Below are 16,645 nucleotides of genomic sequence, written 5' to 3' on the forward strand. Positions count from 1 at the left end.
CGAGTTGACAGTTCCTTCCGAGGATGGCGAGGTCGGTACGGTCTGCGGCTAAGACTAAGTCATTCGGGCCGTTTCTTAAGAATGGCCCGCTAAACCGTACGAAATGATCCCGATCAAGAAGCGACTTTTCTCGAACGTAGATGGCGCGAAGGAGGAGGGTTATCCGTCCTTCGACAAGTGAAAATTGCGCGAGCGTGACTTTAAGCGAACATATAGGGCACACTCGGGGAATTAATTAAAACATTGCGGGACAATAAGGGTCTCTCCTTTGTACGTCTTTGCCAGGTTCGTCTTTCGGGTCGGAGCCTGCCGTTTGTGTACTCGGAACTCGGGTTTGCAGTAATTAACGGTCAGGGCGGGTGCGTCTCTTACCCCATCTGGCCCACTTTCCCCGCAACGTCTTTCGGGTACTTGTTTCTCCCATAGTCGTATATCGAAGACGCGGACGTGCAGATTTTCTAGAACTTTGAATTCCCTGTTTCGAAGGGAAAACAACCGACAGGGGCCTACCTCTCTCGCTCCCTCGCTTTGTCGCGGGCAAGCTGCCACACGAATGCGTATTAAACGCGAGCTGTAGCCTTATATAGCAGCTAACCAGCAAGCGACTCGGAAAATTCGACGCGAAACTTTGTGTTTCAGCTCGCTTTGGGTCTCGCGTGTGGACGAAACGTCAAGATTTATAGTTTTAGTCGGCTAAATGATTGCTGTGGAATCGCTCGCCGAGTTCATACATTTTAGAATATGCCTATATTTGCTTTTTATTGTAACACGTATTTTTTTTTATTCTTCACGCGAGTGTAATGTTTTCGCGAAATAGAAACGACGTATAAAATGTTTTTTTTTTACTACCGAGTGTCGACCCGCTAGTATTTTTAGCTTTCCCCACTACGCGCGCTCGTAAATCGCCTAACCTCTTATTATTGACACTTCGTTTTCGTCGGTGGTTAGCGTAGATTTTATCTAATGATATCTTTATCGTTAATCAACTATCGCGTTAAATAAAGGAAAATTATTTTTATTACAAATCACGCGTTACTATATAAACGAAGCCGTTTATATGAAAAAGAAAATGGTGTGAAACTAGTCGCGTCCAGCCTCCGACTGACTTGTTATTTTTACAGCTTGTTTTTTAGCTTCGGGAAATAGCCTAGTTTATTCGTAAGGGAGCCAAAGTGAAATGGTTTTTTACTCGCGCGTATATAATCTAAAACGCGCGTTACGGTGACGTTACCTCGGTGGCTACAGACCCAACAACTTTATTGTTTAGTCTGTAAACTACCCTTCTACCGTTATTACTTCACTCTCGTTTTAGGATAATTACAATTTATTTTTTCTCATTTTATACTGGTACGCGCGGCGTTATTTTTATTTAGCGAACGTTACACTCGTATAAAACGTTATTTAAAAAGATATACGAGGGGGACCGAGCGTGATGCAACGTGAGCCGTTTACGAAATTGACGGATATTTCAAAAATGTTTTTCGTCTCTCGTTCGCCGCTTTCTTCCGCGATATAAGCAATTCCTTATAAGTTGTCGTTGTAGTGACGCGTCAATCGCTCAGCGTGATCATAATAGACCTCTTTATTCTCCAGCCCGACATTATTCATCAATTCGGCTTTTTGTTCGGCTGCGCTCGGCATTTCGAGTAAAATACGAGCGTCTTATAGTTTCGGCTTACTGAGAAAGTGGGCGACCCTCGGAAAAGAAGTCAACGAGAAAAAATCTACTTATTCCTCGAGTTTAGTATCGAGCCTATAGCCGTTAGAGACGACGTATCTCTCTTGGAATATGAAGAGTATCTGTGGCACCGTCCTTTTTACATTCGAATCCTTCGAGACCTCGTAGGAAAGTCTGTAGAAGTTTCTTAGGAAGGATCTATATTCGAACTGCGACTGTCCGGATTCGGGGCTAAAAGGAAGGTAAAGTTTGCGGCGGCTCTTCTTCCTTCCTTCCTGTATCGCGAGTGTCTGTTGAGATGGCCTAGAATACGCGAATCACGGCCTAAGTAATAAAGGCACTATAAAGGCAATCTCTCTTTTTCTGGGCTCTTTCTGGGAAAGGTATATTGACTCGGTGGTAGGCTATACCTATAGCTTAGCCTTGACTCTTTTTGGCTCGCGCCATTGGTATGGGTGGCGATTGCTTCGATGGTGGGGCTCGTATATCCCGAAATAGCTCAATAAGAAGAAATCTAGTCCCATTCGTCCCACGATGCCTCGAATGTCGGATGGTGTTTATAGATAGATTTCGCCGCGTTATACGACCCTAATATATCACAAGCTCCTCTTAACGATATCTCCGGCGCTGTTGTAGCGAGCAGCCATCGCCGAGCCTCTACGCGAGTACTAAGAAATTGACTACCTATCCCCGTATAATTCCCGCCGTAGCTATATATTCGGGGATTAAAAACTATCCCTCCGTCGAGACTCGCTGCTTGTGGACGGTGGTGGAGTCCGATATTTTCTCAACTGCAAAGTCGATTCCAGCCGGCGGTGATGTTACGCGGAGGAGAGTGTCAGGAGGTCTTGACGTTAGTTATAAAAGACGCGCTGCTCTCGTATTATCTATGTAAGGGTATAGAACGACGCTGTATCGCGTTGGAGGAGACGGGAAATAGCGAAAAAATCTAAGGATTACCGGGGACAGTAATAGGCTTAGAGCTCAGACTGTCGTAACGAGCGTTAGTTTTATCCTCGCGGACCCTTCGCGCGCCACAAAAAAGTACGGCGGACAAGAAGAATCTAAGGGCATTGGCATCTACCGCGAAACAACGTAGCAACGTCTCGCGGAGAGAGGTGTTATGCTTTATGGCTTTGCAATATTTCCCGAGCAACCCGAAGAACGGATGATTTCGTTTTTTTTGAAAGGAAAAGACTGTCGGAGACCTCCCCGCGGTGGATCGTTCCCTGGTAGCAGACTTAACCCCCCCGTCGTAACGTCGTCTCTAATGCCCGGGCTGTCCCGGTATCCGTACGCTAAGAATGATTGTAACCCGGGTCCCCGTCATCGTTCCCTATCACCCCCTCCCATACCAGAACCACCATCGTGTCCTTTCAGTGTTACGTAAGAACCATTTATAGTTGGTGGGTCTTACCAGTTTTTTCTTTCGCTTGTTTTTCATTAGAAAAAAAAACCCCCGAGTCTAGTAGATGGCGTAACCAAAAAGAAGAGAGCGAGCGAGGCTGAAAATGGCCCGAAATTTTGTTTTCTTTCCCATCTTGTTTCGAAACGTCAGTCTCGTCATCTTTTAAGATGTGTTGATGGGAAATTGCCTGGCTAACGTTTTTTAGACGCTAAACCTATTTCCTCGCCTTTTTTTCCACGTCTTCTCCCTTCTTCGGGTCGTCCTGGACGTAAACGACATAGCTAAGGATTTATTTATAGAAGCTTAGATATTTCTCTCTTTCTTTCTATAAAATGGAAAGGGCGCTGCGGGGCTTTGGGATGCGGGTGAGGGTCTGACCTCTGCCGAGGTGGACGAGCCGAGAGAGAGAGAGAGAGAGAGAGAGAGAGAGAGAGAGAGAGAGAGAGAGAGAGAGAGAGAGAGAGAGAGAGAGAGAGAGAGAGAGATGGGTTGCTGGCGCGGACGAAAAAAAATGAAAAGGATGCGGAGAAACGACCCGCGAATAAGAAATTCTTGTTTTTTTTCTCACATTTTTTCCTCCACCCTTCGTTCGCCGCTTCTTACGGGCTAATAATGTCACGTGACTCGCAACCCGGAACGGCTGCTTCGTGATTTTTTTCACAACAATTCTATTCGATTTTTATTTCTTTGGAAATCACCGTGTACTTTCTTCGCACTTTGTATAATTAGGAAAAATCGGGGTCGTTTTTATTTATACGTTTCTTTCGAAACCCGCGTTAGTTTTCTCTTTAAAAAATGACAATTGACTCATGGCTGTCAATTCGAATAGGAAGCCGGATGCCGTTAACCGACTTTTCGACTCGCTAACATCATAAAAGGATTTTTTTTTTCATTTTAGATTTTTTTTAACACTCCAGAAGATTTTCTATTCCTCTCTACTTCTATGTTAGCGTAACTTCTCTTCGAGATTTTTGGCCGGATGTTTAGACTAAGTTGGAAAAACTCGGTTCATCTACCGATATTTCAGCATTTGAGAAGGCGCCACCCGCCAATGTTTCTATTCCAAACATTAACAATCTTTTTTCCAATATGATTTATGGCCAATTAACTCGGAAAGTCGCGTTCTGGAAGGGTATAAAGTTCGAAATGAGCTAGGGAAAAAGCTAAATCTTTACCCCCTTCGTTTTTTTGCGCGTTCCCCGGGTCGCTATTACAAACCCAAACATTTGGGTTGGCGCATCGCCTAAGTTTTCTCATTTAGGCATCTGCCAAAGTTTAAATTTCGATATATTTGGATCTTCCTCGGCGAATTATAGGTTGATCCCGGGATTACAAACTCGGAGGCAATGATCACTCGGGGCGTTAGTTTTTAAAATATAAATGACGGATAGCGCATTACGGGAGCCGACGCTCTGAGCCAATAGTGTAATTAATATGTCATAATGGATCCGCTAATGTATATTGACTCTTTAACCGTAGAAGCTAGAGCGTTATACTTTATTAAAAATCAGGGGCGGATTAAACTCGGGGGGAACGGTATGAACTGACGAAACGCCGGAAGCCAATGTAATTAGACTACGCATTTAGCCGGAAATGGCTTGATATATTTTAAAATTTTATAAATCTCCTCTTTGGCCCCGATTTGCCCGCGAGCTAAATATGGCGCGTACTGTATTCCCTTCCTCCCCTCTTCTCGCCCGCCGGCGATTTTGTCTTTGTAATTAAGCCGCTCGAAATAAAAGCCCCTCTGTTTCCGAAGAAATCTTTAGCTTAAAGGCCAAAACCCCTTGGCATTTTCTTCGAGATTAGATATTTCGGCTAGCAGGCTTTGACCAATTTTCTTTTTCTTACTTAGACTTTCCAAGCGAAGTACGTGTACTTATCCGGTTAACCCAGCGGCTCATGCACTCTGGGTTAGAAATATCGTTGAATCTTTTTATATATTTTTCCTTTCTTAAACGCGTAGGGTAATAGAGGGAATCTTTTTCTTAATTTTTTTGAGCGTTGCGAAGTCATTTATTGTTCCTAGACGAAATTTCCCAGTAGCTTCTATTAAAGGGGCTCTCCTTTTCATTTTAACAACCCCCGCGGAAGATACGCGTCAGTTGAAAGGCAATTATCCTCTTGGCAAGCTTTAATATCGAGGGAGAGAGAGAGATGAACCAGGGGCAATTGCGACCCCCCTTCGCGCAATTACCGTTCGTGGCCGTTATCCGACACGAAATATTGGGTTTGCCTCAGCCTTCCAAAACAGATTTTTTGCGCCACTATTTTTAACCATAAGCTAAACAATACCTAATTCCGTACCGTATTGAGTTGATAAATACTTAATATTCGTCGGTGATGCCGTTAGAGTGAGGTAGAACGTAAGCGAAATGTCACGGAAGCCTATAGGTGGCGGTTCTGTTGGTGACGCGTTAGGTGTATATAGATTATGTCGGATCCGCAGAGGGATAGACGAGAGCAATTACAACGGAAGCGTTTTCGATCATCGCGAAATGGATCGCCTTTTAGGGGTGTCCGCGACAGGTTTTGGCTTAACCGAGCGAATACTATCGTTTCAATATATTAACCCCTCAAGCCACGATGTTCTAGTAAATAAATTAACCCCCTCCGTACCTAAAAGAGCGCGTTGGGATCATTTTTGAACATTTTCTACCTTTGGCTCTATAGATTTTAATAAAAATAAATCCGTAATCTAATTAATACGAAGTGCTTTTTTTGAATAATTTCGTTTGAGTGTAGTCATAAAATAAGGGCTTATAGCGCCTGAAAATAAATTAGCGCTAAAAATGTCAATTACACTAAAAGTTCGGTTATTGAGACCCCGGGCTCTAAATTGCGAAAAATGTTAAGGTCGTAAAATTACGTAGATCTCCGCTTATAATTAAGTTGCGTTGTATCGGTGGTACGGACGACGTGGCAGACCAAGTTGATGAAGTAGAGGCAGCTAATAAAATTAATTGTAAACCCTCTTTTGAAAGGTATTAGTTCGCCGTATGACTCGCGGGACTCGCTAAGACCGCTAAAGGTAAGAGCTTACGAGTTTAGAAGACAGTTCCGGAGTGGGCGACCTTTCTGTAACGGCGTGTAGACTCATCTCGTAATAAGTGTTCAATTGAGTTTACGGATAACGCGCCGGTGTTAGAGGCTTATGTTTATATTTATATAAGCGGCTCGTCTATAAACGTATTCCCACGCTCGGTTCTCGATAAGCTCCGATTTCGCCAGTTCTTCCCCTTCCCCAAATCCCCCCCCCCCCCGTCTTCACCAACTTTGCCGACGAGATAATTAATGTTATCGCCTACGAAAGCTATTTGAATTACAAGAGAATTTGCTAATGCTATATATGTATCTACGGAGATAAGAGAGAGAGAGAGGCAAATTTGCTGCCCAAAGCGACTTGTCTGCCGGTGTTGCGACCGATCGGGAGTTGGAGAATAATAAAGCGGGCAATATTTGCGCGACTGATTCCTCAGGGCACTCATTCCCCCCCCCCCCTCTCACGCTTTCCCTCCGTTATATTATCCAAGCGAACTTGGGCTATATCGTATCTTTTACTCCTCGATCTCGCTCTGACGATGTAGCTCCGGTATACTTAATTCTTCGTCCGCGCGTGGTTTTGACCGATCTCGCGATCCATCAGCGACTACGCTAGTCGCGACCATCAACGGATGGTGGATTCGAAGGCGAAGGAGCCGTCTTTAGCACGACCGAGTCTCGAAGGCAACTATTCGCTGACGCTCCATACCCGGATCTTGGCCACTGCCTTCCCTCTAACGGAACAGCGCGCTATTTAGGCGATGCGTTGTACGCCGTCCACCGCAATATCGTAGTCTGGTTTCCTCCGGCTCTGTTGTAACGATAAACAGATGCCCGGGGTGCGTCTTAGCGCCGGCTTCCAAATTCCCCCTCTCTAGAATCCAGATATACCCCCGACGTAAATCACCCGTAGATGACTTAAAATTCTGAATCTTCGTGATTATAGAAGTTCTCGTAGGCCGGTTGTAATCGCGCTAGGCGTCTTTACTTTGTGAAATATTTGAGACGGTGGTATCTATTTAAGTCGAAAGGAATTGTTATTCCCGAAATGCGATTGCGTCTCTGGCTTTTCAATACGGAACAGCGGCGACTGGGCCGTTCGCTCCGGAGAGAGAAAGTTCGAGATAGTTTGATAGCGTTTGTTTACGCGCCTGGGACTTTAATCGCTGCGGGAATTCCTTAATAACCAAAGCTACTTCGCGCGCCTCGGGCCCCGCGTTCGCGTTATTAGCAAATTGCGAGGAGGTACGGAACGACTGGGGCCCGAGTTACGCGCGCGAGGAAATGTATACGCGAAAAATGTTAATTTTTGGCTGCGAGTTAAATCGGCGGGTCTCGAGCGCCGAAAATAGGCCCTGTTTGTTCGACTCATCTCGTTCATTGTCTTTCGAAACGCCTCGCGAATAAGATATTTAGCCTAAAACTAATCAGTCTCTTCCTTTCCTCTCTTTCCATTGTCTTTTAGCCAGGCCTCGAATGGAGAACTAATTTACATTTTGCCATACTTTTGACACTCGCGTAACCAAAGGCTTAAGCTCGCTTCTCTTATTGACTTAGGAATACGATGTAAAGTTGGTTACGACGCAAAATCTCGGTTTTGGGCGGAGCTAAATTGAAAAGTTTTCTCGAATTTTCGGACCGATGTTTGATTTAGCGAAGAGTGGCGATATCCTAAAAATTCAAGAGGGGTAATGTTTGTACTCTTACTTCGCTAAATAAACTCTAGCAAAATGTCGCGATTGAAATACATTTACCGCTATGATAAAACATATCTAAAAAAAATTTAAAATGCTTCTTCGTAAATAAATATTTTTTTTATTGAACTCCATTTATGTAGTCGTTTTTTGGGTGGAAGATAGAAGTCTCAAACATATTTTTAGTTTTCTCGTATTGATTCAGAAACGAAAAGATATTCTTGGCCAGATAAAAACTACTTCGGGCCAGTTACCAACGTGTTACGCGCGAAATACCCCCGAAACAACAATAACAACGTAAAGAAACCTGGTCGACGTGGTTTTACCACCGGTTCCATTATTTATCTGATAGCGTGTCTGCGTTTCCAGGCGTGTATGCCGAGGAAACTCTTCGCTAGAGAAGCTGATGTATTTTTGGTCTAGCGCCTATAGTTCCTTCATTTATCCATTGTCATAAGAGCTCCTTATTTTCGCTGGTCGTTAAGCCTTAGTTCTATAGATCAGTCGCTGGTATTATTTAGGGATAAATCCCGTAGGCCTTGCCAACCTAATAAGCGAAAATATGTTTGACTTAAGACGCATTTTCTCTCTCGGATCGAACTTTCGACTTATTCCGAAGGGGATGCTTTGGTATTTTCTCTTTTCCAAAGGTACGTTTTCCAATTTTTTTAGGGCTCAAGTTTTCTTGGCTCTGTTCTTTCTCTCTCTCTCTCTTTCCATTAGAGAATCCTAAATCCTGAGAGCGAATAAACGGCTCATTTTCACCGTCCTCCAACTTTTCTTTTTAGCGAAATGGAATTCCCGAGATGCTTTTCGAATTCTTAATCTTTTTTTTTCATACCTTCCTTTACCTTTTCTCTTCTACTACGCTATCACGCGTACGAAATTCTATTTTTTTTTTAAATATATAAATCCAGTATTTTATTTTAAATCGGCTTCGATTCGAACTTAAATTAAAGGCTTTTTAATCGAATAGCACGTTTTGTTTCCTAAATGTTAGCTTCCCATTGACCAACGGTGTGATGCGATCCTTTGCTCCTCCCTGATTTAAAAGAGATCTTATGGGTAAATAAAATTCATTCATTCAGCCGTTAAACTGGGACGTCATACGTGAAACTAAACAAATTCTTGTCAATTGGGCAAACGAACGTTTAATACCCAAATAAAAATGATCGTTTGGTTTTGAAGCGTAATTACAATTCTATGTGTGTACAAATGAAAATGTACAATTGTAAATAAAGTAAATATTTTATCTTTTTCAATGTACCTGAGAATAAATTTTTTGGATTCCTCCCTGTTACGAAAGGTCAATAAACATACATTATTCATTCATTCATGCTAGACGTACACTTCAACGGACGTTTTTGACCAGAAATAGATTAAACGGAATAAAATCTTAAGCAATTATTTATTTCGAATGGCCTAATTTTTAATGATAAAATAATTGGCGTATTATAATATATAAGAATGTATTTTATTTTGTTGGCCCCGTCAGAATAGTAGATACGAAACGGGTTTGTCTCGGAACTGGTTAAGCTAGTCGCGTCTCTTCAAAATTCGACGTTTATATTTGAAAGGACAATATTTACCCCTATTGCCAATATTCTCGGTACTGTTTATCGAAGGTTATCGGTGATTGAGCACCGCTATAATAGGAAAGTTCGAAACTGGTTATTCTCTATAAATTTCAATCCCCTTTCCCAAGTCGAGTCTATCCGGACTGGAAGTTTGAACATGTTGAACCTGCGGGGAGGGGGGGGGGGCGAAGCGGGGGAGGCATGGCGTGCCGGAAGCGCCGGGAGAGGAAACACCTCGATGCGCGCTACGAACGTCCCTTCATTTTCATCCACAAGTAGTTTTCATCTAGAGCCGCAGGTGGCGCTGCCTCCCGAATTACATCCATTGCTCGCGCGAAATCCGACACTGGCGGTCTCACGGTGCGCCGCGCCATCTGCTCACGCTCTCTCGAGTTTCTGACTCTCGTTGCTATACACAAAAGGGTCCCCGAAAAAAAGATTTTACCCTAAAAATAGGGAGGGTAACATTCCGCGGAGAACAGAGAACTCCGACTATTTCGCGTAAAATTCCTCTTTATTTTCGCCATCCCGCGTTTTTTTTTTCGCGGAAAGAGGGGGTGAAATGTGACCAAGTGTAATGCGGCTCCGTTTCCAGCGATCGAAAGCGGAGATTTTTCCAAACGCGCCACGAGCCATTTTTCCGCTCGAGAGAAAAGTCCCCTGGAATTGTCATCCCGCGAAAGCTTAAGGGGGGGGGGGGGGGCTGTAATCGAGGGTGACTGTTGGTAACGTACGCGCCGTACCCTGCCCCTCTCGAACGCGAACCCCGTCATGGTAAATCGACTAAAACCTTCTACGGGCGCCAGCGGCCCCAGATCCACCACTTTATGAGCGGCAATTTCCAGAAAAGAGGAAAGCTCGCGTTCGACTCCTCTTTCTCTCTATCTTTTGTCGCTCGTCAGAATTAGTTCGCGACCGTAGTTTACAGCGGGCGCCGCAATTTTCGAAGAGATTTACTCTCGGAATTCGTCTCTTCCGGAATTTTAAGAGGCCGTCGAGATATTGTATACGTTTTGGTTTTCGAGCCCGCCTCGCCACCACATGTTATATCTCTCTCCCGTTTCGCGAGTGCCGTCGTTTGTTCCTCAAAGTCGCGACCAATTTCGCCTTCGGAGAACTGGAGCCACCCTTGGCGGATTAAACGTTGAAAACTGAGCCGACTTTACCTCTTCCTCGACTTTCCCCGATCTGTCAACTAACGGTGGAATTTGGTTTTGGAAGCCGAAATACTGTACGAAATGAAAGTTTGATGTTGATACAATGTATATAACTCTCGGGTTCAAAGAATTTTATCCCCAGGGCTCGCCTAGGTGAGGTTAGCGGGCTCCACCTTATCCGTTTAATGTATTTGTTCGGGACAAACTACCCTCCTTTGATCATTCGAAGCTGGCTTAAAAGATTGGCCGCGGAAAATGTATATCATGTTTAGGCTTATTCGTTCGGCAAAGAGGTTAAACGCGATGACCTCCGTCGTTGTTTGAGAAGGCGTTTTGCTAAGCCAACCTCGATCTTTGCCTCTCTCCATCGGTTCATTGCAGACGCCAGAGTCTGCCCAAATAGCCTTCTCTATCGCAAATTTCATTAAATTCTTAATTAACGACTTGAAACGCTTTGCCGGCTTTAAAACCGAATTGATCGAATTCCCTCGTAGCGCGGCACAAACGCGTTGGACGCTCGCGATTCGCCTCCATCAAGCTCGTCCTCCTCGTTATCACTTGGCCCCCCCCTTTTTCCCTCTCCGGTCCGCGTCACTACCGCCCCCTTAAATTCGCCTTTGCCTACGCCCGACTCGAAATCGGAGATCGAAGATGCCAACTCTATAGAAGGCTCTCTTCAAAGCCTATTGACTATACGAAACTTCAGTTACGGAAATAGGATCAATTCTTCGCAAATTTCGAATTATATTTCTAAATTTTTTTCTTCTTATTCCGCAATTGAAATTTACATTTGATTCGGTTTTACGAGGCCTCGGGCGACGAAAGTCTGCGCTGGATATAATTTACAAAACCCAGCTCTTAATGAAAATATTTTAAGAGCTTTTTACTGGCGCTGGTGGAAAGACGAGAGGAAATAAAGGGAGTCGGTTTATGAGAGCCCATCCATTGAGGAAATGAGAAAAAAAGGTTAGGGAGAAAAAAATCCCGGCGCAAAAAAGGTCTTTTTCCTTTCATTATATAAATTTTTCTGGCGTCTTAAAAAAGGCTCATTGTTGCTTTCATTTGGGCGACGGCCATGTGGTCTTTATAAATTAAGAAAGAACGAAAAATAACGATCGACCGGAGAAAGCGTTTGAATGGAAGGGAGTTTAGTATTTTCGGCTCTACTTAATATATTCATTTGGGATTTTTTGGCGACGTCCCCCCATCCTGACACACCATCGCTCCGTATATCGTCGGCTTGGCGGAAGAAATTTTTGTAAATTGCTCGGGCCTTTTGTCTTTGGCGTGCCCGATGACGGAAGCTAAGGCTTATCGTAGCCCCCACTCGCCCGTATTAATCTAACGGTTTCCTCCAAACCTCTATTTATGAGCTATCGAGGAACCCTCCTCTTTGTCACGCGGCGTATATCACCGAGGCTTCCTACCCCACACACACAGAGACGCGGAGGGGAGAGAAGAGACAAAGTTTTTGAAATATATATCCGTACGTAACGTACTTGGAAAATCCTCCGGAGGATCCCGAAGTTGGGCTAAATCCGAAGTTTAGTTAAGCCTCGGGAATTCATTAATTTCTTTTGAACTAACAAGGTCGGGACAAAAAAGCGTTTTCCCCTTTCGCCGCGCTCCGTCCCTCGGCTCGTAAATCCGTTAACCCGCCTTTGATTTCCTTCCAGCGTGATATTACGCACGCACCGTAATGCGTCGTCGTCCAGGATTATTTTAGCCTCTACGAATATACGCTTTTATAGTGGACATTTTGCGTCTTCTCCTTTCGGGGGAAAGCCAAGGAGGAAAGGGTCGATGTCGGGGACGCGCTGGCCAGATGAGAGTGACGACCCTGAACGTCACTTTCAATCCGAACAGCTCGCGTCGGCGCTGGCAGAGGGCCGTCACTGCCGCTAGTAATTATATTTCCTATGTCGGGATGGTCAGAGTATATCGTTTTAAAACGATAGATGGGGCTGGTGGCGGGGACTGAAGCGTATATAGAGACCGGGGAGCCACCCTATATACCTCCCGTGTGGAAAAAAAGGGAGGATTTGAGCCCCGAAATTCAATGATGCAAATTTTTCTTCACCGAGCCGGGACTCGTTTTCTTTCTATCGTGGAAGTAATCTGGCTAATAAGAAAGGGGGCACGCGCCCCCCCGGGTATAGTCTCATCGAAGGCTCAATTCGCCACGCGGTCTAAGGCTGCGGGGGCGAATTCACCCTCCATTGAGTCATTGGTTGATCCGATCGTACACGAGCGGGCGGAAGGAGCCACCTTATGGAATGGAATTACGCGAGCCAGAAGTATATAAGCGTTTTCCATTCCTCCTCTCCGGAGTCCCGCGGGGTGCTTCCCTCGGAAAGACCAGATTTTAGCCTCGTTACAGTACGGAATGGTGGTGAGGGGGGTATAGCTTACGTAGCCTTCCTTTTAGTCGTACTAACCTTGGCAATTTTGGCGCGGAGAGGCCGAATTGACCGAGCGAGTACTAATTGATTGATGAGTCCGTCGCTCTTCCAAGATGGGCGTGGATATCGCCGCCTTTTTGGCCCCTGTGATTTCCTCTTTTTTTCTCCGCTGTCTCCCTGAGCCGAGTCCTCCGCGGTCTCCTCCCTCGTCGAGATTAGGTCTCGAGATTTCTAGCCTGGACCTCATTTTTTAAAAGAGTACCCTTAAATCCGCCGCTTCTTCCGAAAAGTTGAGAAAGATTTTAATCGAAGGAGGAGGCTTCCTCCAACTGCCATCCCCGCTTAAGTGAGAAGAAGAAATTTTAAACTAGCAGGGCCTCCTCTTAATTCGGAAAAAGGCCGGAAACTGAAAATAAAGATAAGCTTATCAGCACCCTTTCCCCAAAACTCTATAATATAAACAATTCATACCCCTATAATTTTAAATATGGATTTCTTATTGGATAGAGTTATAGCCCGGAGCGGATTTGGTTTTCACTTCGAAATGTGACTTTATTTTCAGAGGGGGGGGGGGACGTAGTATTTTTTTTGCGCGCGCCCCCTAGCCGCATTGATTTTTTTTATCTCGCCTTCTGCATTAAACATGAGAGCGTACTATAATATTGATAGTTTCATTTTATATTGTAATAACGTCATTCTCCCGGGAGCGCGAACGGGGGAACTCGGAGCGCTGTCGTCTCGGCGTATTATTATTGCGAGGGGAATTCTAATCGGCGGGAAGTGGCCCGAGCTGAAAAATAAGCTCGAATGTGATAGCGAGTATACGTAGTTATTCTCTTTCTTATCGTTTCGACTCGCCTATCGCGTTTTGCGTGAAAAACCGCCGCAACACGACTATTACGCGCTCGACCAGTTTACAAACTCGATCGATTTGGTGTATGACTTTTCGTATTATTTCTTCTCTCGTAAGCCTCGGTTCGAGTCCGGAACACGAGTAGGGTGGTGGCGATGTTGATGAAGGACTACCGCGTCCCCGGTTCCGACCTGACAGTCTTTCCGAAGTTAGCTGAAATGGGTATGTCCGTACCAGACGACTGTTAGGTTACGCGGTCCGGGATGGTCGGTAAAGTTTGGACAGGACTCGAGGAAAATGGAACGCGCGCCGCTAGCCCGTACTCTCGGACAGCGGGGGCGAACTTGATCTATCGGCCGTATAAAACCCTGCCTAATAAAAGTCCGAACCATTTCTAATAACGAAAACTTATTCCCTTCGCTTCCATCGAGTGTCCCTTGTTTTTCTCTCTCTCTGTCCGTCCGCGTCCGGCGCGTTTGTGGCTTCGCGCTCCGTCGAGCTGATTGTCTTTTTAGTGGAAAGCCGCTCGGAACGAATGAAAAGTTGATGAGCAATCGGCATGCACGCTTGGCCTCCTCGGCCCGATGCTCCCTCGATCCCGCTGTCCGTAGACCCTATACGGACGAGTTTGCTGGATCATTTTGTTGACTTAAGAAGAGGCGCTTGTTGCATTAGGCGGAAAACCGCGGCTTCCTTTCCCCGACGTCCCCGCTCGTAATTACATTAGCTTTTTGGCGTGTTTTCCCGCAGTAACCGTTTTCTTCTTCAATTTCCCGTTGACAATGACCTCAGTAAGGAGGCCTTAGACTCTTCCTCTCTTAAATACTTAACCGTACGTTTCGTGACAGACGGCGCTGGAGGCCACTGATTGCCGACCCCGATGTACGCCGACCGGGTGAGGTCGGTCAACAGCGTCTGCCCGAAGTCGCCGACTCTACGCGTACTACCAGGGATTAAATCATCCCGGCGACCTCGGCGTCTCTTTGGCAACCCTGGATATTTTTTGTCGCTGTCCGGGCTTAATCCAGCCTCTGTGGTCTTCTCGACTCTGTCGGCGGTGACGGTCTTGGAAGGCAAATAAGACGGGCTTCTTTTCCTAATTTAGAGGGTAATCCTCCAACTTTATTATACGGTACCTTTTCCGCCCGTTCTATTATCTTCTCCCCTTTTTTCGAGCCGGGATCTGGCTCTCCCCGAAGATGTCTCCCCGTTTGTTATTAGTCGTACGAGGCCGAATGAAGCTGGATAAGATCCTCGGCTGAAGTAGGAGAGACTCGTGTTTCTTATTATGTATTATTTTATCCGCCTTCGTATATACTCGTTCGAATAGAATGATTTGATATATAGGGAAGAAGGAAGGCTAAAAGGACCCTATACTCGGATAAAGAACTTTCAAAACAAAAGAGACGTTGCCTCACGCGGAGCGACGAAGGTATAAAAAAAGAAACTCCTTAGACCCGCCCGCGCTAAACTGACGGCTCAATCGTAGCGTCTTGCGAAGGTAAAGTCTACCTTGTCCCGGGTTTCAGTCGGCTTCCGGCTTAGCCCAGCCGGAATAGCGATCGATTCGTGGCGTATCTCTTACTCGGGCCCGTGTATGTCCAATTCGTTTTTACCTTAGTTCCGTCTCTAATTTATTTGTTTCTACAAAATTGGAATCTTTTCGCGAAATCCTACTTTAACGAAAGGATAGTTTGTAAAATTCTTTATTCCGAAGCGCGCGTTAATTAACTAACATCGTCTCGGATATAATTCCCACTTAGGAAACGGCGTGTCGCTTACTAAGGCTAGGCGCCCACTGGCTCTCCGTTTCGTATCCGTCCTGCTTTCCACAAGGCATTGTCTCCGTTACGAAGCGAAGGTTTGTGAAAGGTAGTACGGAGACGTTACGAAGAGCAGTGGGCGCCTGGCCTTACCATCGCCGTCTACCTCTAACAGCGAACGAAGGGCTTTACCGTTGATATCCACGACCCTCGAAAAGGAACGCTTGAGCCGCTAGAGCGTTTACACCGATGTTAAATTTATCTACCTTTATGGAGGGACTGTTTCCGGCCCTTCGGATAATATATCTCACCCTCCGTTGGGTCGAGTACACTCGGATTGTAAAGGAAGAACGAGATAAAAAATCGTCGAAACAAAAGGTGAAACGAAGGCCTTTTTATATAGTGTATAAATAGTTGTTCTTGTAAGCCCCGAGCTCGGCCGGGGAAGTGAAAGAGTGCGAACGGAACAAATATTGGCCGCAATAACTGAGAGAGCGGCGCCCGGTGGAAGCGGAATCACGCCCGCCTGTTCGCTTTCCCGCGCGGCGTTTACTCGGGAGGCCCACTTCCTTCCCTTCTTAGCGAGTCTTTCCTTTACTTAGATCCCCGTACATTACTCGCGGATCCTCTTTCCCCGCGGCGGAAGACCCCGAGACTATATCATATTGGTAAGAGAGTGGCCGCCTGAGCCAGGAAAAAGCGGCCAGCGGTGATAGAGAGCCGACCCTCGACTATATACGGCCACCAGTCTCAGCGCCCGAAACGTAGAAGCGAAAAGAAATCTTGGAAAACGTTTTTCCGATCCGCTTTTACTCTCGTCTACAATAACGCGAGATGGACCGAGAGATTCCTCGAAATTCGAGATGCCTGTTGCCAGTACCGCTATCTCGTCCGAGCTTAGCCGCTTGTTCCTTTAAAGGCGGGGAACGATTGGTCCTAGTCGACGTACGCTTCACTATATCCCTGCCTCTTTAGTGTAGTATCGGGTAAACTTTCATCGGGTACGCGGTACGTTATGTTTTCGCGACCATCTCCAAACACTACTTGGTGCGTTTTTTTTTAATTTTTTCC

The 16,645-nt window shown here is 45.5% G+C and overlaps 1 protein-coding gene across 1 annotated transcript in view; it reads left to right on the top strand.

Moving 5' to 3' along the window:
- Positions 1-5,988: 5,988 nt before the first annotated feature.
- Positions 5,989-16,645, top strand: part of LOC149932811 (contactin-4-like) — an 85,515-nt gene continuing 74,858 nt past the window's right edge. The window contains exon 1 of the mRNA XM_090157493.1: positions 5,989-6,070. The gene's annotated coding sequence lies outside the window, so the exon portion shown is untranslated. The remainder of the gene's footprint in view (positions 6,071-16,645) is intronic.

The sequence above is a fragment of the Leiobunum rupestre genome, chromosome 8, assembly GCF_980474605.1.
Source record: "Leiobunum rupestre chromosome 8, qqLeiRupe1.1.hap1, whole genome shotgun sequence".
Taxonomy (NCBI): domain Eukaryota; kingdom Metazoa; phylum Arthropoda; class Arachnida; order Opiliones; family Sclerosomatidae; genus Leiobunum; species Leiobunum rupestre.